We start from the raw sequence: 24,409 nt of genomic DNA, 5'->3' as shown, positions 1-24,409 counted from the left end.
AGATTTCTTGTCTAAATTTATCATACTGGCATGCACTATAGTATAGCATTTGAGTGTACTCCAGTGAGGCTTTGAAATGTGAAAATTTGGAATGCACAGGGCTCAATATTGGCTGCTTGGGACAGTATGATTCTCTTGATATGTTTGTGATATTTGTTTGGTTTTGCAGCTTGTTTTCTTTTACATGGGTGTGATACAAATTTCATGATTTTAATATGTGGCATATTGTTCTCAGAATGACCCATGTCATTATTCATATATATTTTACTTCCATCGTTTATGGATTTTGTATTTAAATATTTTCTTCAATCTGGGCGGTGTCAAATAAAAGCTTGAAGAATGAGCAATGCTGCTGTAGTTTCAGAAAACATGATTACAACAGAAACTTGGAGGTTTGCTTGCAAAGCTCAGAATAAATATTATCATGGGAGGAAAACTGAAGTTATGCAGGTTTCTGAACTTGTGCGAATATCTGCCTGAATGGCCTCTTTTGGAGCTGATGCTTTTGAATCTTTGTGTATTTTTCACCATTGTAAGATCATCCTGGCTTGGTCCCACTCTCTTTACCACAGTTTTTTACAGAAAATATTTATTTAACCAAGAAAATGAAAAGGCTTAGAAATTGTAATTACAGTACCTAACCTACCATTTTGATAATTTGGCTCACAAACACATTTTCACGACTAAAATAAGTTGTGTTATTAGAACTTGAATGTGAAGCCAGGAATGACTTGGATGTGGACTACATATAGGTTGATGAGGCATTAGTGATATGCTCCTGTGGTCCACAGTATTGCAGGGCTACTTACAATGAGGGATTCCAACAAGTTCTTAAACCACATGAGTGAAAGTCATCAAAACCTGTGAGGTTGAACCACTGGTCAAAATGCAGTTCCTGTTCAATATATTTCTGGTGTTTTAGTGGTGACTTTTTTTGTTATCTTGCTGCAGTGACCAGTTTTGAACTTATTGTGCAGTTTTTTTGGCATCATCTGAGCTTGTTATTGGTGTAAGCCATTACACAAGTTAACTTTTGAATGAGCAATAACTTCCCATGTGATGGGAAGAATGAATTTTAAAATAATCACATGACTAAGCATTAAGAATTGTTGCTAAATTTTCTATATTCAGTTGGTGAGCGGGCACTTCTGTGTAATTTAGAGGGGTGTAGCTAAAGGTTTATATTGGAATTACCCTAGCCTGACCATATTAAAAGCTGGCACAATAATTGCACATCATTCTGCTAAAAGTTATAATTTAATTTTTTTTAAAATGATAAATTTTTTTGCAAGGCTGATCTGTTTGGTTTATTCAACTTGTATGTTGATTTAAAAGTAATGGCAAAAATCATTGTTACATTGATCCAAACTGTGACGGAGAGACCCGGACACTAAAACTTGAGTTGTTGTGTATAGGACACCATCCAGAAGAGAGTTGCAAATATATGCATACAATATTTATATGTGCTTCAGAATTCAGAGCCCTTTTCCTTGCTGTTAGCAGCACATGTTTGCAGTAATTGCAAAGAAGCTTGACCCCCACTCCCTATGACCACCAATGGTAGCTGTACCTTAGTGACTTAGGCCCCATGCTCCCCATTCCTTCACTTCCCTTTTTTTTTAAGACCCACTTTAAAACCCACCACTTTGGCCAAGCCTTTTGTCGCCCCATTCAATCTCTCCCCTTTTGGCTAGGCATCTGTTTTTCCCTTGTGCCCTTTGAAGTGCTTGTAAATGCTTTTCTAAGTTAAAAGGCACTACTGTATATAAATACATGGTTGAGGTTTTTGAATCTATTTTGGCACATGTCCTTGTATTGTAATTGTATTGAATACTTTAAAATTTTGAACGAAATTAGCGAGCAAGCTTTTAAGTTGTGTGCTTATTTCTATAAACCGTAGTTTAGGAGGAAATCAAGAATGCAACATAGCTTCAAGCTGAGTTCTTTCTGTAGTTGAAAAGAATTAACAGCTGATGGAGTACTCTGTTCTCCAGTTTCTACAGAAACCATGGTTTGTTTTTATGAATTGCTTGTCGTATGGTCTATGTTTAGTTCCTTTGCATTGCTGTTGGCCTCCTGATGAGAAATATCCCTGGGTGAAGTTTCAGGGGTAATGCAGGGCACTCCCTAGGGGATTCTTTGCACAGGAAATAACAGGCAGAGCGCAGACAAAAAGGCTAATAGTTTCACACTTAGCTCATCTAATCACCAGTAACACCTCAATTCAAACCCTTTGTCTGACCCATTTAAGTGATTTTTAAATAAACATTCCTGATGTGTCTCTTAGATTACTGTATCACCTCAGCAACTGTTGAACTTTCATCTCTTTTAAACTGTGCGGTGTTAGGAGCATTATGTATTTTAACCTATTGGTCTCCAATTTCCTAATGCTTGGGATTCTTTACAGGTAGATAATGTGTACATTTATAGGAATATTGTATCATAAAATGCTGATTACGTACCGTACAACAGAAATAATCTGGAATTTCTGATTATGAGGATTGACTTTTGTCAGAATCTGAAATGTGATGTGAATGCCTTTCCCATTTCAGAGCAACTTCGCCTGTAATCCATTGGCTTTGCTAATGGCCTGAAGTCCACCCTATTTATACTGAGGGATGCATTTCAGGGCCTTGGTGGCAACTGAGAAACAACTGCAGTTATTTAAATGTTGCAAGAGCCACTTTCGTTTTCTGGCTTCCAGTGTTCAAGCATCAATGCAGTATTACTGGCCTGTTTTGGGTGCGTTGATACCTAACCCCACCCGCAGCCAGAAAAAACTTATGTCAATATCCTGTTACCACTGTAGCCTCCCTTTGCATTTTAGTGCTGAAATATGAAAAGGACAGTTTTGCCTGCTGAAATTTGAGGTATTTTATGCTTTTTAAAAAAAAACTAATTGAATTATGCAACCTTTTGAATCGAGAGATGTTTTGATCCTTGAGTTGCTGCACTAAATCAGGAGTAACGTTATAGCTATGGTGTGTTTTTCTTTTCAAAGAAGCCTGTTCTGTTCTAACTTAAGCTTAAAAACATCATAGGCGGGTAGACTTAATTTCAACTTGTATGTTAGACTGTGTACTATTTTCAAATGGTCTTTACTGGTGTTTTATTTGGAAAGCATCTTAACATGTCTGCTGTTGAAAGGAACTCGTCTGTTTTAAAACTTAAAAACTAGTCTTCTTGGAGAAACATTAGTTATGTTTTGTTCAGGGTCTGGGTTTATTATCTGTATTGTGTTGCTGTTTCTTCCCCTTTGTACCCTATGAGCTAAATTTGATGTTCTGATCTTTTTTAATCTTAACATATGAAATTCAGGCAAGAAATTCTCAAAAGGCTGAGATGCAAAAGGAAAAGCATGAGCTAACTACCTACACATCAGCGCTGCTGAAACATTTACTCTTCAGCAAAGCACATTAGACACCATTAATGTGTTACAGTATCCTATAATGTGTTTATGTTGCAGTTCTACACCAGGCACCGTCTGAGAGTCGTACCTGCTTTTAGAACTTGTGCGAGCCAACAGCACTGATTTACACCACTGTCAGGAGAAAGCAGAACTCTGCCAAATGGCACCTGAATGCTGATGACAGTTTTAATGTTCTCTCCTGTTAGAAAATAACTAATGGCTAAAAATGTGAAAGTAGTTCATTGGGCCACCTGGGAACTTTGACAAACTTCAAAGTCGGCATATAATTTACCGATAAATCATTAGGTTTTGTTACTGATTGAGAAATATTGCAGGTTTTTGTGCTGAAACCCTGGATTTTATTTTCTAAATGATTCTGTAGTGGTTAGCCTTACTGCAAACTAGATTGTCTGTAGACGCTGAGAAAATGGAATAGGCGGCTTCAGGCGGGTTACAATTTTAATCATAACTCATACACTTTGGAAGTGCTTCAGCCTGACTCAAGTTAATGCACATATCTCTAAATGTTTTAAAAGCATAATTGTTCATTTTTAAAAATGAGCCTGTAATGTACTGTCACACCTCCTTTGTTTATAGGTTTTCATTTGCAGTAGCTTAAACATGTAAAATGGTGGTTGGCAAAGACAAATGCCTGTATCGGGATAGGTTCAAGACGTTTCAACGTGTTTGAACCAGTACTGTGTCCCCATTGTTAGAATATTTTAAAATGGGCCTCCAGACTTCCTGGTTCTTTTTTTTCAAAAAGGTACCTCCACAGGATTAACCTTCCTGACTACCCAAAACACTTAACTGAATTCTGAGTAAACAGGAACAATGGGATCTACTTATCATTTATAAGCTTTTTCCTGGTTTTATGTTGGCTATAAATAGTTTTTCGAGAGTTTGGTTTGTGTTTTTATTAACTTGGAAAAGCAAGTGACATTCTCAAGGATTTGGAGAAATAAATGAAAAGCATTTCTAAATGTGCATGATTTGTGTAGCTTTCAAATGCATGTTTTGCACAGTATTTCACAGGATTTGTCGTATTAGATTAATTTCAGCAATCTGTTCGCTTCAGTAGCCACAAAATCATTGTGTTAAATTTGCCCCTGATGTTTAAGGGGCTATGATGTCATTATGTTGAAGTTACTTTTTTCTTAAACACCATTTCCTTTTAATTAAGTATATGCACCCTTCAATTATTATACTTATTTCACACATGTATGGATTCACAAGGTATTGAATAACCTGACATCATTACAGAAACTAACCTAGAGCAGCTTTAGCACCTTCTCCCTGTTGATGCAATGCAATACTGGTGTAATTTTTTTTATAAAAGTGAAATGAAATTTTTTTTGTTGCTACCTTGTTTTTTTGAGAAGTTAGTTTGCAAAAGAGAATTTTAAAAAAACTTGGAAAATGGGGAGTATTGCCAAAGAAAGGCAACTTGAGGATTAAACTGATGTAATTTGCCATTCCCAATAATGAGATATGGTTAGACTCTAGGTTTTGCTGTACTACTGGCTCCTGATGCATGGGCGTCATGTATTCAGCACAATCTTAAAATAAGTGGGGCAAGGTGGGTTGCGTAGAAATTTTTTCTTTCCTTAAAGCCAAAATTTTCTGGTGCATGACCTTTGCAAGCCTGGTAAATTTATGTTGAGGTTGCTGCAAGAGACTTGTGCCCTGGGAGCTTGCCGTACTAGCACAGCATGAAATCTGTGTAAAATCAGTCTAAGACTAATTTTAACTCCCTTTTTAAGTTGAAAAATTATCTCGCAATCTTTTTTTTGTATTATTTATTGTTCACCTGATCATTTCCCAGTGTTGACTGTAGGAGGCACCGAACATGGAGGCTTCATTCTTGACTGGATAGCTTGCTCTGACAGTAAGCTGTGTTGCCTTTAGGCTGAAATACCCAGGGATGTTCTTTAAAGAAAAACTTGAAAGACTTAAACCAGCAGCTGAAAATTGGCTCCTAACTCTAGCCTTTCAGCCAAATCGTCATAAACTATTTTAGAAAAAGATTTGGAAAAAAAAAGGGTGCTTAGCATTAGCAAATGGTAAATGCACATTTTGTTCATCTATCATGTATAAAATAAGAGTAACATGCTGCAAGTCAGTAAACTTCCTACTCAAAACCTCAGCAGCCCCTCTTCCACTTTTTTTTGCCTCGCCCCCTTTTTTTGCTCCAGCATAATCTTCAACTCACCATGTGTAATGGGAAGTCCATTGTTCCGACATTTAAAATGTTTTGGTATACGGTTAACAGCAATAAAGATAATTGGATGTCAGGAACTGCTTTGTTACTGCAATGAGGTTTTGTACCAGCATCGCAGAGCTGAAAGTCTGTAGGCTTCAACTCTCTGGAGATGCTGGTGGCCGAAAAGTTCAAAGGGGCAGGGATTGAGTTTTATATTTTGAAACGTTTTCATTGTCCCTTGATGCTTAATCCTTGTAATGGTTTTCAAACATATGACAGGAAAAGAATGGCTAATTCATCCTGTTATGTCCCACACCCCTGCATTGCTTGTGCATCCTAATATCTACAGTCCCCACACCACCTCGGAGCTACGTAATCTCCTTGGAGACGTGAAAAAAACAGGTGAGTGTGGGGGTGGGGTGGAGGGGGAAGAAATCTGAACAATTCCTCTCCAGCCACTTTTCACAATCAAAGTTAGCCTTGATGAATGTTATCCAACGCCTCTTTTTTGTAAGGGGATCTCCAGCTCAGGCAGAAGAAGGTCTAGCTCTCACTAGAAGGAATTTTAGTGAAACAGCATTCATTGCAGAAGCTGGCAGGCTGTTTCACAGGACTACTATTTTCCAGAACTTGCAGTGTAACAGTTTATTGTGTGAGAGATGGTTGTACAAATTTGCTAGTGATTCTACTAAAATTTTTGAAATGGGGTGGGTGGTGGTGGCGGGGGCAAACTCTTCGGGTTTTTTAAATTTATGCATTTGTGATTGCCAACTGTATGATACTGCAGTTGTAAAGCAACCTCACTAAGTAAGTGGAGACTACACACACTGACTGATTACCAGTGATTTAAATGTGATTTTGGTGACGTCCAAATGACTCCGCTGAACTTTTGCTGCCCATTCTTCATCCTCTGAAATCATCAATTTGATCAGTGCCTGTAGCCACGCAGGTTTGTAGTTGAAGGTTTGGTGCATCAAACACTAAAATGCTAAATGGTCAGCAAATTAGCCTAGTGGATTTGTGCTTTTTTTTAATCCTTGCTGTAATAGTCATGCAATCTGGAATAGGCTGGCATAAATGACCTCGAACTACCTATTTGTAAATCAGTGAAGACTAAAATTACAGTCAAGGGATTCGGAGCTCTGATAAGTGGCTCTGAAGATTTATTAGAATGTAGCTAAAATATGTACTAGCAAAATGGAAAACTGTTCAATCTTTAGGAAAACTTGAGCTACATGAAGAGGAAGTTCTCCTATCCCAATAAATCGCCTTATTCCATTTGCAATGTGAAACCAAAGGTTCGGGCGGGTGGCAAAGGTCATCTATGGCAGAAATTTAGTAATTTATTAAAGAGTTTTAAGAAATTTCATTTGTAACAAGAAGTGGAGGGGGCAAATACTCATGCCCATTTGCCCACCATTTTGTTATTTTTTTAATCTAAAGTATGTTAAAATTGGTTGTGTGTTTCGAACATTAAATTAGTTCTGAATCCACATTCAGAAAGTTGAATTATAGGTGTTAGATATGCAGTTCAGAAACTATAAGTAGCTGGTCCCATTGGCACTGCTGACAAAATCTATTGCAAGGTCTCTATATAAAATATTTACATTTTATTTGACAATGAAATCTGCATTTTAACAGTAATTCAAGCTTTACTGTAAATTGCAAGATTAATTTTGAAGGTCAAAGATTGAATGATTTCGAAGACCAGTTTTTTTCTTTGTTTCATCTAAGCTGTGCGCATAAGTGGAGCGGTGAGGACATGTGATTCTTCTCCTGCAGTCTGCCTACTGTGATGTACATCATCTATTGTTGATCCTATAGACATTGCTTGGAAAGAAGTCTCTGCAAGAACCTGTTCTAAAATTTGTTCGTAGAAGTGGTGCAGCCAGAAGTAAATGGATATGTATGACCTACATGAAACCCAGCATGGGATTGATTAGTGCTCTAAAGTAAATAAATTTACCAAAACAAAATAAGGTGCTTAACATGTGGCTTATTTATTGTAGACCTCCATTAAGTGGATATCTTTCTTTCATTTGTCTTGCATGAAGTAATTTGTGTTTTGTGTGCTTGTATGGATGTATACTTAACCGTTTTTTTGTTTTGGAAAAAACACACCTGTGTTTGAGTGTATTTGACCCTGTATTGCCAGCTCTGAGTTTAGATTGTATGTTATGACTAGGTTCAGTGTAAGTAAGGTCTAACTGAAAGCAAACTTTTTATATTGTCTTCATGCTTGGTTTGAGCTGCCCCAAAGTGCACGTGTAGGTAAAGCGTAGATCGTGCGCTTTCACAAGCGGGCATTAAATAAAGTGAGAGTTTCAATATGTTGTTAATGGTCGACTTGATTTTAATATACTCTGTCCTGCATTATGACGGATCAATCTGTGGCTGAGAAAGACCCAGTGGCTTTGGGGTTTAGTGGTGGCAAATTGCAGTTACCACCCCCTCATGTGGTTTGAACTCTTTTGCTGCTATCAGATAATGAATGAATACCTTTCCATTTTGCTTACTTGCTTTTATGTTCAGTTGGCTTGCAGTACAACTGCAAGAATTGGTTTAAGAATTTAATAGTTTCGTTAACCTTCAGGGGAAGTGTAGCTTTTAAAAAGAAGTCTGAGATTTCCACATTTTTTTTCCGGCATGGACTTGATGCTCTCTAGACCAAGTGTGTTGGGTGATGATGGTTCTGGATTCAGAGTAAAATGTTTGTATAATTCGAGTACTTATAGTAATGATATATAGTCACGGAATGTTCTCAGTTCTGGGAGAGGATAAGAGGGATTTGCTAGGGGCATAGTTTCAGTATCTTCAGTACAGATTTTATATGTCAAATGATGCTGGCATCTGTTTTACAAGTCAAAAAAAAGTTATGTTTTCCTTCTGAATGGAAATTAAAGTAATCAAATCTAAACACTGCCTAGAGTGTGCAGCTACAAAGGATAAACAATGAAGAATACTTTCCTTAACTCCAAATAGAAATTAATTTCAGTAAACACATTTATTGCCAAGGTTTAGGCTGATTTCTGGAACCGTGCACTGGGATGAACATTTGAAGTTGGTTCCATCAACTTGTATTGTTCCTGTAGCGATTCAGTATATGGTAGTTCTGTTGCGTGTGCTCTTGTAGCCAAGTGTTCTGAGTGCCACCTTCTGTAATCAGTGCCACCTTCTGTAATCAGTGCCAAAATTAATTAAACACTACCGAAATAAAGATAGCGACAATATTCAATCAAACAGAGGTAGTGTCTTTATCTGCGCGCACATTTTTAATAGGAGTATCTGAATTCCTTTGTCTAAGCTTTTCAAAGCCAACTTATATTTTACAGACAGGAATGTAATATTTTGCTGCTGTTGGCTTGTTCTTTCTCTTCCTCATCCAATTTGTGTATACTTCTTAAAATTGTGGAGGAAAACTGTAGGCCTATTCACCACCTGTCATGTTCGTAATATTAAAAATCTGTACTTGAACCAAATCTTGAAACCCAGCAGTAAGTGTAAACAAGAAAAAGATTGTGTTTCTTTAGTGTATGTCAGTTGCAGGAGGGAGTTTAAATAATGTTTCCCTTGGACTGATTGACCTTCTATTAAATTTAACTTTTGAATGAAGAGTTTGATATGAAGGCTTAATTATTTGATGGAAGTAACTGCTTGTGATTAGCTATAGGTTATAAGCGAGAAGATGTACAGCTGCAGATAGCAAGCTGGGCCTCAGGAACATTTTCGCTATAACTGCATCAGAATTTGTGAACATTTATTAACTGAAATTGATCTTTGCGTCACCTTATTTCAGAACTCCCAAATTTAAAAGTTGAGAACTGTGATAAAATTGAAATGTGCTTTCAAATTTGGCCAGCCTAATGCAACACATCTTGGGTTTTAAGATCTTATTAATGTAAAGCAGATACCTACTGCAAGTACAGGTACAGTGTCACAAATCCGGCTGTCTGAAAACCAGGCATTTTTATAAGTAGCCATGCATTAATTTTAATTTGTTATTAAACAAGTAAAATAATTTACTGGGACAATTTTGGTTAGGTGCTGCATCAGCGAGATGGTGCTGCAGACTAGTTATTGGCTTTCTGTGCTGGCCTCTTCCTGTGGTCCAAGTGACCCATGACCCCTAAGATGAACCAGCCTTACTAATTGTTGAATTTTTTTTCAAACATTATTTCTTGACTTGTATATTTTTTCAAACTTTAATATAAAGAAACTTATTTACTTAATTCAATAGGAGACACATCAAATCAAGATTCTGATTTTTTCTTTTCTGTAATTTGATTTCCAGCACTAATTTGGTCCCCAGGTTGCCAGTTTTAAAACAGCAAACCTTTATGCTATTACTGATTTGGGATGACTTTATATAGTGTAAATTTTGTTCATATTTTTCTATATATATATTCATATTAATGGATACAGATTTTTCTCCTGTGCTGTCTATATTGAGCAATCTTAGAATAAGCATAAGCAGGAACTAAATATGGGATAAAACACACAATCCCAACAATGTGACAACCTGATTGTGAAGTAGTACTCCTCATTATAATAAATGCATTTTGGTTTCCCATGCTAATGGTTTTTGTAGACTAACTCAGTATGACTGCCAATTTAGTGCCACATTAATGCTGAATTATGGATAGTCGTGTTGTGGACTCGTGCCTATGAGGAACTGATTTTAGAGTGCCAAAATTAGTTACTCTTGATCATTTTTGGTTGACTTTATCTCATTCATGTCTGCTGAATTGAACCCAAAAATGAAAGGATGGTTTCAAACCGAATATGCTAGCCACCCAGTTCTTCCTCACAAAATTGAACCATGTCAGAGCAGTTGATGACTTTGAAATTTTTCTTGCCTCTGGTATTCATAGATGCTGGGGCAACTCCTTGTACTTCTGGTTTAAATCAAAATAACCGAGGTGCCGTATTCTACAGTCACCGTATGATATGCTGGAGAAAAGCAGCTTGTGGGACATTGAAACATTTTCTTCAGGAAGCTCTGCACTGCTGGGGGTGTCATCTCCTGTGAGACGTTAAACTGAGGCCCCATCTTCCTGCTCGGGTGGCTGTAAAAGATCCCAGAATGCTATTATGAAGAAGTGGAAGAGGGTTAACCATGGTGAGCTGGCCAATATTTATCCCTTAACATTGCAAAGAAACCAAATTATCTGGTTGTCATCACATTGCTGTATGTGGGGCCTTGCTGTGCACAAATTGGCTTTCCTACACTGCAACAGTGGCTACACAAAAGTACTTTTATTGGTTGTAAAGCAATTTGAGGCATCTGGTATTTGTGATAAGCGTTATATAAGTGCAAAATGAATCTATGATGGTTCCCTTGGTTAATTGGGGCAGGGAGCTAGATTTGACGAGGATTTATTCTGCAGTCTTTAGACTCTGCGTTGGCTTACCTTTGTCGAGGCTTTTGTTCAAACCTGTCACCTGGATTTGGATATTTCATGATTCAAGCCCCATTCCAACAACTTGAACGTACAATTCAAGTTGACACTTTGGAGCCTTACTGAGGGAGTGCTGTATTGTTAGAGGTTCCGTTTTTGAGGAGGGGTTAAACTGAAGTCCACCTGCCTGTTCAGGAGAGATGTAAACTTTCCTGTGGTATCCTTTATGTTCCAACAAATCACTATAAACGCTGTACATTTGCTTGTGGAACCTTTTAATTCCAAAACAGAAATTGTTTTTGCATGTAACAGCAGAGATTACACTCAAAATCATTTAACTGTGGAACTGATCAAGATATCATGAGGAGCTGAAATTTGTTCTTTCAAATTTGTTCCACCGCCTCCAACCAGGCCCCATATAGATCATATGTGGGTCTTTTGTCATATGAACTAGATAAGCATTGATGGTTCAGGTAGAGGTATGAGTCCATGGATACTGGCAGCACTCTGGTCCCTTTTATTTGAGTGACCACTCTACACATTCTACAGGCACAGTAGCATGCTCTGGACATCTGTGTTGCTAGGAGAAAAGAAGCTTCTGGGATGTTAAAACAATTTTTAAAATTCTCCTTATTATGATGAGCATCAGCAAAACCTTCAACCACATAGTGCATCGCAACTGTCTCTTTGAATATTTAATCAAGGTTTTTTTTCACTGATCTTGATGCATGGTGCGGGGGGAGGGGAAATGGTGGAATATGAGCAGATCGGAGGATATCCTATTAGGTTTACTCGTGGGCTGGACTAGTATGCTTAAGATCTGTTTGGAGTGTTGCTCTGATTCTTTGTGTATATGTGCGTGCTCAGGCCACCTTGGAGAGGAATTGCATAGTGTTCACTGATTATGCTCAAAGTTTTCTGTGACCAGTGGGCACTGTTGGAAAGATGCACATAATACTATCATCAAATGTATTTTAGTTTTGTTTAGGCTGTTGTATTAGTGCTAGGAGTGGGCAGTTGCAGATTTGATGTCGTTGGCTTAACCCCTATGCCAATTTACTGACCCATCAGAAGATTCTCAACTTGGATGCTTTTTTTTTAAAAAAAAGTTTCCACCTAGCTTGAACACTAAGGCAAATTAGTCAGTCAATTTAACACTGAACTTTAGATCTCCAGGTCAAGGGTCGGTATCACTGAACACTATCTCTACTCACCTGAGTGACCAGGATGTTAAATATTGAGCTACCCCGAGAAATCCTGTGAAAGTAGACTGCCCTCAGGGTCCTTTTTCTGGTCAAGTATAGTGGTGACTGGTGAAATTCTTGAAGTCTAACAGCAAGCAGCATTTACGAAAATGCGAAGAAGCGACAATAATGGAAATGAAGGCTTGTTTTACGGTGTTTGTATATGCTTGAAGACTAAACTGCTGCCTTACATCTTCAGTGTGTTTGGTTCTCTTGTCTCAAAATTACTACAATATTTTAACAAGGGTAAAATAGGAATATTTTCATTTTCATATGAAATAGATTCTCATTTGGTGATTGTGAAGAAGCAATGAATCGTTCTGTGCTGTAATCTGTGGGATAGGGATAGTGCTGACCAGTTACAATATAATCTTTTAAAAAGGTACTTGATTTGAGCTGCCATTGTGTGAATTCCTGCTTTTCATATACTGTTCATATAATGCTTTTTTTGATATATCACTGATCTGGACATGGGTATTTAGGGCATAATTTTAAAGTTTGTTGATGATGTGAAACTCAAAAGTGATAAGCATTTAGAGGACAGAGACTGGTGAAATGGGAAGACAAGAATATGGGTGTTGCTGATAAGGCCAGCATTTATTGCCCATCCCTAATTGACCTTGAAGGTGGTGGTGAGCCACCGCCTTGAACACAACAGAGAAGCTTGCTAAGATAAAAGCAAAATTGCAGGTTCACATTCCATGATTCTGTCAAGCCTTAGATTCCCTGTCCACAATGAAATATTGTTAAGGGATGTCATCAATACTCTGAAGAGTCACACGGACTCAACGTTAACTCTCTCTCTCTCCACAGATGCTGCCTGACCTGAGTTTTTTTTTCAGCATTTTCTGTTTCCATTTTAGAGTAGCTTGCTAAGCCATTTTGGAGAGCAGATAAGAGTCAACCACATTGTTGGGGTCTAGAATCATGGACTAGGTAAGGACAGCAGATTTCCTTCCCTGAAGGACATTAGTGAACTCTGGGCATTTTGTTACAATCTGGTAGTTTCATAGTCACCACTACCAGCTTTTTTTCCAGATTTTATTTAACTAAGATTGGAATCTGGATGCTGGAAATGCGAAATACACAGAAAATGCTGGAAATACCCAGCAGGTCTGGCAGCATCTGTGGAGAGAGAAACAGTTAACATTTCCAATTGTGACCTTCGCATCAGATGGGGATGTCTGTACACAAACTGTGTTGAAGGTAACCAGAGAAGTTGAGAAAGCAGTTTTTTTAAAAAGCCAAGAATCCCAGTTTCTTGAATGGCGGCACAGAGTACCAAGAGAAACGGAAGCCGTGCTAAACTTTTCGGATGCACTTTGTTCAATATTGGCCACCGCATTTTAGAAAGGATGTCAAAAGCAGAGGCACTTTAGGGGTGAGGGACTTGTGTAGAGAGACTGAGGAAGCTGGGCTTGTTTCCCTCTGAGCAGAGAAGGTTAAGAAGATACTTGTTCAAAATTATGAGTAGTTTTAATAGAGTAAATTCTCCTATTTCCATTGGCAGAAGGGTCAGTAACTAAAGGAGACAGAGATTTTAAGGTAATTGGCAAAAGAACTAGAGGCAACATGAGGTGTTGTTTTACATCGCAAGTTGTTGTGACCTGCCGTGTAGTGCCTGAAAGGGTGGTGGAAACAGGTTCTGTTTTCAAATTCAAAGCAGAACAGGATAAATACTTGAAGGGGGGTGGGTGGGATGATTACAGGGCCAAGAGGAAAGAGATGGGGAAGTAGGACGAGTTGTATATAGCTCTTTCCATGAGTCAGAAAAGGAGAGGTGGGCTAAATGGCATCCCTTGCTGTATCATTCAGGTGATTTTTCTTTTGTAGAGACTTACTAGTACCAGTCTCTTTTTCCTAAAAAAAACATAATCTTCCCATTTAGCCCTTATTAACTCATCCAAATTGTTGATCAGGTGGAGGTGTTTTCCTTTCAAACAACTTCCATTTGAAAATGAGGATACTTTTTAAATTTGATGACGTGTCTGAAGGAAATGTCACCTCAGTGACTTGACTCCCTTTTGAAATCTCGCCAATCTTGATAGTTGATTTCCTCACTGTCTGCTTTGCTTGTTTAAAAAAAGAACAGACTACAAACTTTTGTTCTTTGTGTTTTATATAGCAACAATCCTATGAATCTCTTACCAGACAAAACGCCCTTTGCTCTAGACATTTCCAACACAATTCCTGATTACAGGCGAAACTTCAAATATGCCATATCTCAGTGATTTTCAGTTCACCCAATCAAATGTTGATGGCTCATGCATGCTGTTGCTTTGTGCAGCAGTCAATAACTGGAGATAGTGACACGTTAACAATTTTTCTTAATTGGACTGGGGCTCCAGGTTTTATTTGTAAAGATAGAGAAAGCACTACTTCTCCAGGTTGGTTTGGTATGCAAAAGTACAATTTTTTAAAAAAAACAGTGGCTGCACATCTTCCACACTATAATCAACTTTCTTTTGTGGTGTCTTCTGAAATATTGGACAAAATGCCTGGATGAAGTTGTTTGTGATAGCAGCTGGTTGTAGATTAGAGTTTTATAGATTTTCAGCAAGTTTATCCAGTGAGCAGCTGAGTCATGTAGACTAGAAGAGTTCAATCCCTGGTTTGTGCTGAGTTGGCTTATCCCAATTGTGACACCTTCTTGGGCAAACTAAAGTAGCTACAGCATGCTCCCATGGATTATAAAGAAACTAGGACTGTTCATCTGTAATTGCTGGCAGTATGTATTTTGCAAAGCTTTGGGGTCAGTTCGACTATGTTAATGTTTCCCCCACTTCTGTGTGGTTGAACTGACTACCATCAAAGCTCACATATAGATAATGGTGAAGTGGATTAGGTACCCAAGGATGACTAATGACTGGAACTGTAGCCACCGAGTGGATAAAAGATTCAGATTTAGTTTTGTTTTCTTATGGACCATGCTGGCTATTTTGAGGGTAGTTTAAAGCTTAATATTTTATCATTAAAAGTTATAGGTGCTTTTAATGAAAGAATTGGTCATGGTAAGATAAACTGATGTGTTGTTTTTCAGTGGAACAATTGGTGAATCCGTCACTAAAATAAAATATAAAAGCTGGAATAAGGAATTGGAAATCTTTGAAATGAACAATAGTCAAATTCTACTTCTTGGTACTGTATATTCTTCAAAAGTGCTTTACATAATCCTAAAAATGGAAGTGAAGATTTGCAAAGGGTGTTGTGGTATTGAGTTTTTTTAAAGTTTTTGGACACTACTGAATCTTTCTGTTCCTGTTGTATAATTATACAGAATAGGTTTATATTCGCATGTGTTTTTTTTTGAAAGGCTCAGTTCCTGTAAATTATATGTTTAAATTATGACGAGACCTGGTGCAGTAATCCAGGCTCAACATTCAAATTTGATGCTGCTCAGCATTGTGCAGGCCTCTATTCTTTCCTCTTCCCCCTACCTCACTCCTTACTGTCAGTCTCCTATCTTTATTTGGGTTTGCTATTTTTAAGGTGTGCACATGTGTGCAAAGATGTACGTACATCTGTGTATGTTTTATAGAAAATTAGGATTGAGTGGTGATGGGATCAGATTTTGGGAGCAATGGGAACTTCACTAGGTGCTGGCCTATAATGTGTCCAGGGGGCACTCCTGAGATATTCCAGTAGAAATGGTTCAGTTATTGTGAATGTTTCTACCCCATTTAGCAATAAGAGTAGATTTGGCAATAACTGGAATCTGCACGAGATTCATATACACACAGTTAAGCTAAAGCCAATTGCACTTGCAGAGCTAGCACAAAGTTGCAATTAACGTTGCTAATCTGGCTATGGATCTTTCCTCACCACCCCTACATGAGAAATGTGGGAAGCACTCTGTTGATTTGCATATGGGTTGCTGGCCAATCTTCAACAATGGTGGACATAATCGTAAGTGTGCCTTTTAACTTACAAGTAGTGGCAAGGTTAGTCAGAGGCATTGAGTGAAAACCGCTTCAGGGAGGCTGCTGCCACCTCTGTCAAAAACCATATGATCAAAGAAAAATTGACAGTTTGTACAGAGAAGAATTCAGCAGGTTATTTTGTGCTTTCAGCAGCATCCATATGAATGGACATTTTGGTGTTGGAGTCACTTAACTTTATCCTTTAAGCTCTGCCAACTAGGTTGCTATCTTCCAGCATTGTAATGTGGTGCTATGGTCGGAGGCAGTAAACTGCACTGCGTGATGGTGCTATGTGTTATATCCAATGGAACCTGCCTAAAGCTGAATTGTTGGAGCACAGGTTTGTTCCTGGCTACAACCTTGATCAGTGATTTGTGTTTGTATTGGTCAATGCAGCCCCTTTTTCCTCCAAATGGTTTGTTTAACAGCTTGGCTACAATGTTGTAATTGTTAACGTCTGACCATCTGCGTATTCCCAAATTTTAAAGCATGCTCGTCCTTTGGCCAAATCTATTGGAATATAAGCAGACTCATTTGGCAACGATGGGAATAACTCATTTCTAATATATACTGGACATTAGAAAGCTATGATCATTATGGATGCCGTGGATTTGTATTTTGAATCTTGTGTCATATTGATTGGTATGCAGTAATACAAGTACATGTTGCTTGACGCTCCAGCAACATAGGCTTGTGAAAGAAGTGGAGGTTTTCCCTCCCTTGTGTGCCACATCACCAACCTGTTTACCCACTACCCCTGTGATCGCTGACATGTTGACTCCCAATTCCTCAATTTTTTTAAACTTCTCATCCTTGTTTTTAAAACCCTCCATGGCTTTGCCCCACCTTTAGTTCTGCAGCCTCCTCCAGTCCTACAAACCTCCAATGTGTGCCCCTCCAACTCTCGCCACCGCCACCTCCTCCCATGCCTTCAGCTGCCAAGGCCCTAAACTCTGAAATCCCCCCCATGAAACCTCTGCACCTCTCTCCTGCTCTTCACATCCTCCCCTCTTCCATCCCTCCCTCCCCCTCTCTGTGACCTGCCCTAATATACCCTTATGTGGCTCTGTGTCAAATTTTCTGGGATAATATTCCTGTAAAGCACCTTGGAAAGTATGAGTAAATTTAAGATGCTATATAACTGCTTGTTGTTGTTTGTCAGTAGAGTCGTTATTTGATATTGATGCAACAGAGGAATCATTCAGACTGGGCTGCTGAATAAAGTCGGTAGTTTTCAGATTTCTTGAACGGAGGAGATGTCTAGACAAAACAAAACTGGTCTGATGGTACTTAGCACAAGGCTTCAGGATACTTGGAATAATTGAGAAGTGAGGGGAGGGGTTGAACAAGATTAACAATACCTGCTGTAGCTGAAATAGTTGAGTAAGATAATAACCTCCATTTATAACTTGCAAATCTCATTTTCAAATTGATTTTCTTTTAAACCAAGTAGGACAAAATCCAGCACGTCCTTTTTGTATTCTGCAGAAAACGTACTTTGAAATTCTTACTATAATTGGTGAGTTCCTATTGAATATAATTTTTTATCCAACCTACGAATCTGATATAGCATTCACCTTTTGTAGTCAAAATATTTTGTAGTTCTATAACTTTGTGCAGTTTATCAAAATTGCAATCTGTGCTATAACTTGTAATATAACTGTAAACATAAGCATTTGCCAACGCATTCCAAAATTTAACCACACATACATGTGGGACATTTACGATCACTTAAAATAATTCTTGTCAGGGCAATTCTGTTTGCATTCGTGCACACTACTCCACATTTTTTGGGCAGCACAGCTAGAGGCTTGGTGGGCTTAGTTTTTACAGCCAAAGACTATGTGCGCTTCTCTTCTGAGGAGAAAGGGAAGACTTTGAGTTCTGTCAGTGCACCTGTACATGCTAATAAACTGATTGCAAAAGAACTGTAATTTGGCACAAAGGCTGGATAGCATGAGCCTAGTTTATAAAGGTAGTCTCGCACTGAATGTAAAATGCCAAGCTGCTGTTGATTTGGTGGCTGTGCTTTAAAGGCTAGTTCATGCAGCATGACCAGTTGCTGTTTTAACTTGATGCCCTGGCATCTAGCCTAGTTATCTCACTCTAGTGGCTATATGATGCACTACAGTAATTGGAATCTGAATTGGGAAGCGTGTAACACCAGGATGCAAGTGGCAGTTTTGGAGCAATGTAATCGGGCAACAGAGTAAATGACTTGTTTAGCTCTTTAAAGACATCATTTGAATTCATGGGGCAGGAGTTCTCTCCTCCTCCCCCCCCCGCCCCCCAAATCGGGGGGCGGGGGGGGGGTTGTGCAGGAGCGGGCACAAATGGACAGGTTCCCCATCAGCGCCCCCTGGTCGGTGGCGTGCCGCCATTTTATGTGGGCGGGCCAATTAAGGCATGCATACATGCGAAAGAGCGCACAGATCTCCCTGAGGCAAAGTGCAGCCTCAGGAAGATCGGCTCAGGTTTGAAACATTGAATAAAGATTAGAAAAAAAATGACTGACATGTCCCCTCATGTGCCACTGTCACATGAACTGGGACATGTCAATTTCTTTTATTTAGACATTTAATGCAAATTTTAATACCCTCATGAAACCTCATCCCGCCCGTGGATGAGGTTTCATGTTTTCTCGGAAGCCCGCTTGGGCTCCCGGCCTGCCCGCCAACCTGAAGGTTGGATGGGCAGATCCATTGATTCAATTACTTTGTCAACGGCCTTAAGTGGCCGTTAACAGGTCAGCGGGCACGCAGCCAACTTGAAAATGTAAATCATACGGGGTGACGTCGGGACGACCACCCAGTGTCACCCCGCGTCATTTTACGCATCAGCGAGTGTGGGGCTCGCCGACCGGAAGATGCAGCCCTTGATATGGTTGGACGACACTTGGTACAGAAAATCCAGAAAACTGTGCCATCTAGAAGGAAGCGCAGCTGGCACATGGGAACGCCACCATGTCCAAGTTCACCTCCAAGTGGCACACCATCCTGACTTGGAAATATATCTTTTCATTCATTCATTGCTGGATCTAAGTCCTACCAAACAGCACCAGGAATAATATATTCACCATGTGGGTTTGCTGCCATTTAAAAAGTTGGCTCATCACCACCACCACCTCGAGGGCAATTAGAGATGGGCAACAAAACTCTGGCCTTGTCAACAATGATCACATCCTGTGGATTAATTTTTGCGCATAAAAAGAATAAGTAGCCAAATTTGTTGCCGTGAAAATTTGTTGTTTTCTAACTGCTTAAATTTCTCTCAAAAAGCCATAGGCTTATTAGTGCTGTGAGACCTACATCTTAGCGTGGTTCAATAGCAGAAGTTGGAGGGAATAATAATTACTGTGACTTAAATTTGATTTCCCATTAGCATGTGATAGCAAAGTTTCGGAACTTCAAATTGTACAGCTATTTTTAGGAGTGTTGTAATTTCTAAAATATTAAACATTGAAGCTTATTGTGCGTATAGAATCCCAGAACTCTGCAACATGTACATTTTTAAAATATAATTTTCACCAATTTATTTTGTACAGCCTATTTTAAAGGGCAGTATGTTTCCTTTTTGTTGTAGAATGTTTTGATGAGGACTAACAGAACAATGAAGGGTGTGCCTTTGTTATGAGGCAATAATAAGCATTTGATGTGAACCTTTTTTCCCCCAAGAACTCATTTGCTGCTTTTCAAGTAGTGTCATGGTATTTTTTTATTTCCACTTGAGAGAGCTTGTTGGAGAGCCAAGGGAGGATTCTGCAGTGAAATACCGGCCTTGATTATGTTGAAGCCTGGAACAGGGCTTTCTTGGGGAGGGGGGGTCAAATTTCCTTCCACTGAATCAAGACTGACACCTGGTATTTAGCAGGAGGGAATGGTGAGGAGAAAGCGTGGGTACTTGAAGCAGGAGGGGTAGCCATATAAAAATACTCCCCTCAGTTTTTTTTTCCAATGATGTTTGAGCTCAAATTTTACACTGACGTTTTTGTGAGATGCTAGAAGTAACCAGCAGAACAGACAGCCTCCGAAAAGAGAAAAACCAGCATAAAGCTTTGAGATCAGCGCTGGGGTAAGTTCAGTGTTCAAGTAAGTACTCCAGCAATGAGTTCAGCGTTTCATTAAAGTAAATGCTGCAGTTATACTGGAATTGCTGAATGCCAGCAATTATATACAAGTGTAATATGCACTTCAAATGCCAGAGGCAGCTCCCGCTGTGATGAGGAAATTCTTTTGGCAGTCTCATATCAGCCTTTAGCAAATCTGAAAAGCTGGGAATTGGTTCTGAAACATTAAGCACTTTTAGGATTTTCTTGCTCCAGGCGAGTGGGGAAGTGGAGAGACTGAGAGGAAGGGCCAGTTCAAACTGGCAGGGAGTAATTGTGAGAGCAATGAGAACAGGCCTGATGACTTCCTTACCTCAGACGGGTGCAGCCTTAAACAGCAAGCTGCCTTGGAGACTGAGCAAGAAGGATTTAGTGGGAGGCAGGCTGCCCAGCTAATTTCTAAAATAGACTATCATGGTGCTCATGCTCTGTCAGCAACTCGAATACTGCATCTTTTTTATCTTGTTTACGTGTTGAAACCACATTGCTGTTTTATGGATATTTTTATAAAACTTAGCTTTCCTCCTTGGGATTATATTTAAAGAGAGAACCAGGGTAGTTATAAAATGTGCAATTGAATTTTCTCAGTAGAAGCTAACTTTTAAGTATTTCCCATATAAAACATGTGAGTCAGTTTTTGTGGGTGATCCATTGTTGCTATGGAACCATGCTGACTTGAAGCCCTACTGGTTTATCGACTGTTGTTGAGCTAATCAAGAGCAGTAGAAATGTACCCAACAGAACAATAGGAATTCAGTCTCCATTCACAAAATAATTTCAACCAGTGGCTATTTTTCTGAAGCATACATCAAAGTGGATTAAATGAAATGATGCAGCCTATTTCAGCTCTTGTGCAAGCCCTAAGCATACTGTGATCTGTACTTTTTGCTGAGGGTCTTCCAGTTTCAATTTTCATTTTCATCTAGAATATACTAAAACTGTCCTGTGTAGCTGAAGCTGGAATATTCACTTTCATCATGCCTAGCACAAAGGAAGATGGTTGTTGGAGGTCAGTTACCTCGGTTCCAGGGCATCACTGCAGGAGTTCCTCAGGGTAGTGTCCTGGGCCCTAGCATTTTCAGCTACTTCATCAGTGACCTTCCATTATAAGGTCAGAAGTGGGGATCTTTGCTGATGATTGCACAATGTTCACCATTCGTGACTCCTCAGACACTGAAGCAGTCCATGTCCAAATGCAGCAAGTGCTGGACATTATCCATACTTGGGCTGAAAAGTGGCAAGTAACATTCGTGCCACACAAGTGCCAGGCAATTACCATCTCTAACAAGAGAGAATCTAACCATCACCCCTTGACATTCAATGGCATTACCATCACTGAATCCCCCACTGCCAGCATCCTGGGGAGGTCACTATTGACCAGAAACTGAACTGGAATAGCCACATAAATACTGTGGCTACAAGAGCAGGTCAGAGGCTAGGAATCCTGCGGCGAGTAACTCGTCTGCTGACTCCCCAAAGCCTGTCCGCCATCTACAGGACACAAATCAGGAGTGTGATGCAATACTCTCCACTTGCCTGGATGAGTGCAGCTCCACCAATACTCAAGAAGCTTGACACTGTCCAGAACAAAGTAGCCCACTTGATTGGCACCCCATCCACAAACATTCAATCCTCCACCACTGACACACAGTGGCTGCAGTGTGTACCATCTACAGGATGCACTGCGGGAACTCACCAAGCCTCCTTAGACAGCACCTTCCAAACCTACAGCCACTATCATCTAGAAGGACAAGGGCAGCAGATGCATGGAAATATCACCACCTGGAAGTTCCCCTCCAAGCTACTCACCATCCTGACTTGGAAGTATACCACTGATCCTTCACTGTCACTGGGTCAAATCCTGGATCTCGCTCCCTAACAGCACTGTAGGTGTACCTACACCACATGGACTGCAGTGGTTCAAGAAGGCAGCTCACCAGTGCCTACTCGAGGACAGTTGGGAATGGGCAATAAATGCTGGTCTATCTAGCAACGTTCACATCCCATGAATGAATAATAAAATCGTAATGGACCAATTTACCTAACCTAGTGAAATGTTGCCAAAAAGAAATATTTTTTAATTGAAATGGCTGCACTCCAAATTTGTACGTACAGTGACAAATGAATGCAGTTGTGAAGTGAAACTGTGGAAGACAAACTGTTCTTAAAAAAAACAGGTCTATTGCTAACCTGTGACTTAATTGCTAATTGGTTAGTAATACAAAACTGTTTGCTTCTCTTAAGTTTCCCCACCCCTTCCAAGAAATACATTTTGCAATGCTGTATGAGGATGACAGAATTGGAGTTTGATCCAAAGCCATGATGATGCTCCATTTAGTACTGCTTGGTGCAGTTTTTCTTACAATATATTCCTGTTCTTTGATTACTCTTAATTCTTCATCTTGGCTTGCCCTTATTGGTATTTTCCTCCTGGTTCAATTAAAAATGTTTTTGCCTGACACAACCCAGAGTTTGGAGGGACAGAGTATGTGATAAAGAATAAAACTGTTTGGATGTCTGACAGCTCTGTTGACCATAGTATAAATGCTAAGTGCACCAACCATTGTCCCAAGCCAACTGTTGTGCTATTTCTGTTACTGCAAAGCAGGAAATTCTGAAGTGAGGTTATGCTTTAAGTATGAAGTTAAATGTAGTAGATTCCTAATGAGGGTGCAGAACCTGTTTAATCATAAACATATACCTATCGATTATCAGCATATTTTCCATCTTAACTGTAGGACAAAGTTTTTATTTATTTAAAATATTTACAAGAGAGTCTCTCATGCTATTTGCTGCATTTATATTGCTGTAACAAAATATCTCTAGCTGTCCATTGTTGTGCTGCCTTAGAATTTGGATAATGTGAATGAACAAGATAAATAAACAGCTTGATTATGCATTAGTAGGGCTCTCGACTCATGGCCGTTTTATTCATGGTGGAAAATTTAATAATTTAAAATAAAACATGAATGAATTAATATGCAGATTTAAACAGAACTTGTGTATAGAAAAGCGCTCAAGATGAACCTCCTGTTGTTTGTAGAACATTGTATTTTTAACATTACTGACTGGATTTTGAGCGAATGGTGTAAATTCCACTCTTGAATTTAATTTATGAACTGCACCACTGTCTCCTGTTGATCTGGCAGCCAAGTGCATTTGAAGTCATGTGCATGTGCAAGACCCACAAGACAAATTACTCATTGTGCATGCACACTGTAATTGTGCAATGCTGTCATCAGCCAGTGACACCATTGTTGTGTCACAAACCCTCGGCTGGCTTCTGGACTAATTTTGATTGGCGCATGATCTGCCTAGTGTGGTGTTGCTTAAGTAAGGCTTTTGTTTGCTAGCTATCTTTTAAAGTGCAATTGTATTGTTTAATATGAGAATAGCCGAAATGTGCTGTAGTTTAGTGAATGTAGGAGGGAGCTTGCTTAACCTCTCAGGATAAATCAGTTGGCAGTGAATGAGTTTACTGGTTGTAATGAGACCAGCAACCAGCTCTAAGACTTGGGCAGAACTGGGTCACTCTTGTTCCCAATCTTTAAAAAAACCATGGCAGCTTTGTTCATTTTGCTGCCGGCTAGGGCTGGCCTCCAAAGATCAATATAAAAACAGCCTGTGTAAACATTGAGCACTACTAGTTTAGTTATAGCATGGATCAGGTGCAGAGTAAATCTCCCTGTACTTGTGCCATGACAATTTGAATTAACCTCAACTTTGGAGCTCCCTAATATTTATGTATGTTCTTGTGCCAGTTTTTTTTTGTGTTCCTACTTTTAGAAACATGACTTTCTAAATACTTTTGACACTGTTCCATTGAGTTGCTGTTCTGAAACCCTGTTATAGACATTCAGTGGTATTGGCCAGAAAGATATCTCTCAAATTTCTGCACAGAATCACCTAGCAACAAGAATCTGATATTGTAATATGTCAGCTTCAGTGTGTAAATTGTTAGTTGGACTAGTTGCCAAGAATTGAACTTGGCAATAATTTAATGACCCATTACTGGACCAAAGTGCAAAATGGAAAAGCTAAAGCATTTTTTTATTGAATGATTTTTTTTTTCTAATTCTGAGGGCGAGTTTTTTCATTTTCTACTCAATGTGATACTGTGGTAAAGTTT

At 39.1% G+C, this 24,409-nt stretch overlaps 1 protein-coding gene across 7 annotated transcripts in view; it reads left to right on the top strand.

Annotated features, from left to right (window-relative positions):
* The window catches only part of LOC144688879 (transcription factor 4-like), a 124,752-nt gene that overhangs the window by 5,453 nt on the left and 94,890 nt on the right, over nt 1-24,409 (top strand). The gene's annotated exons all lie outside the window — the stretch shown is intronic.

The sequence above is a fragment of the Cetorhinus maximus genome, chromosome 13 (genome assembly GCF_964194155.1).
Source record: "Cetorhinus maximus chromosome 13, sCetMax3.hap1.1, whole genome shotgun sequence".
Taxonomy (NCBI): Eukaryota; Metazoa; Chordata; class Chondrichthyes; order Lamniformes; family Cetorhinidae; genus Cetorhinus; species Cetorhinus maximus.
The sequence above is the reverse complement of the archived record's forward strand: the minus strand, read 5'-3'. Positions and strand labels throughout refer to the sequence as shown.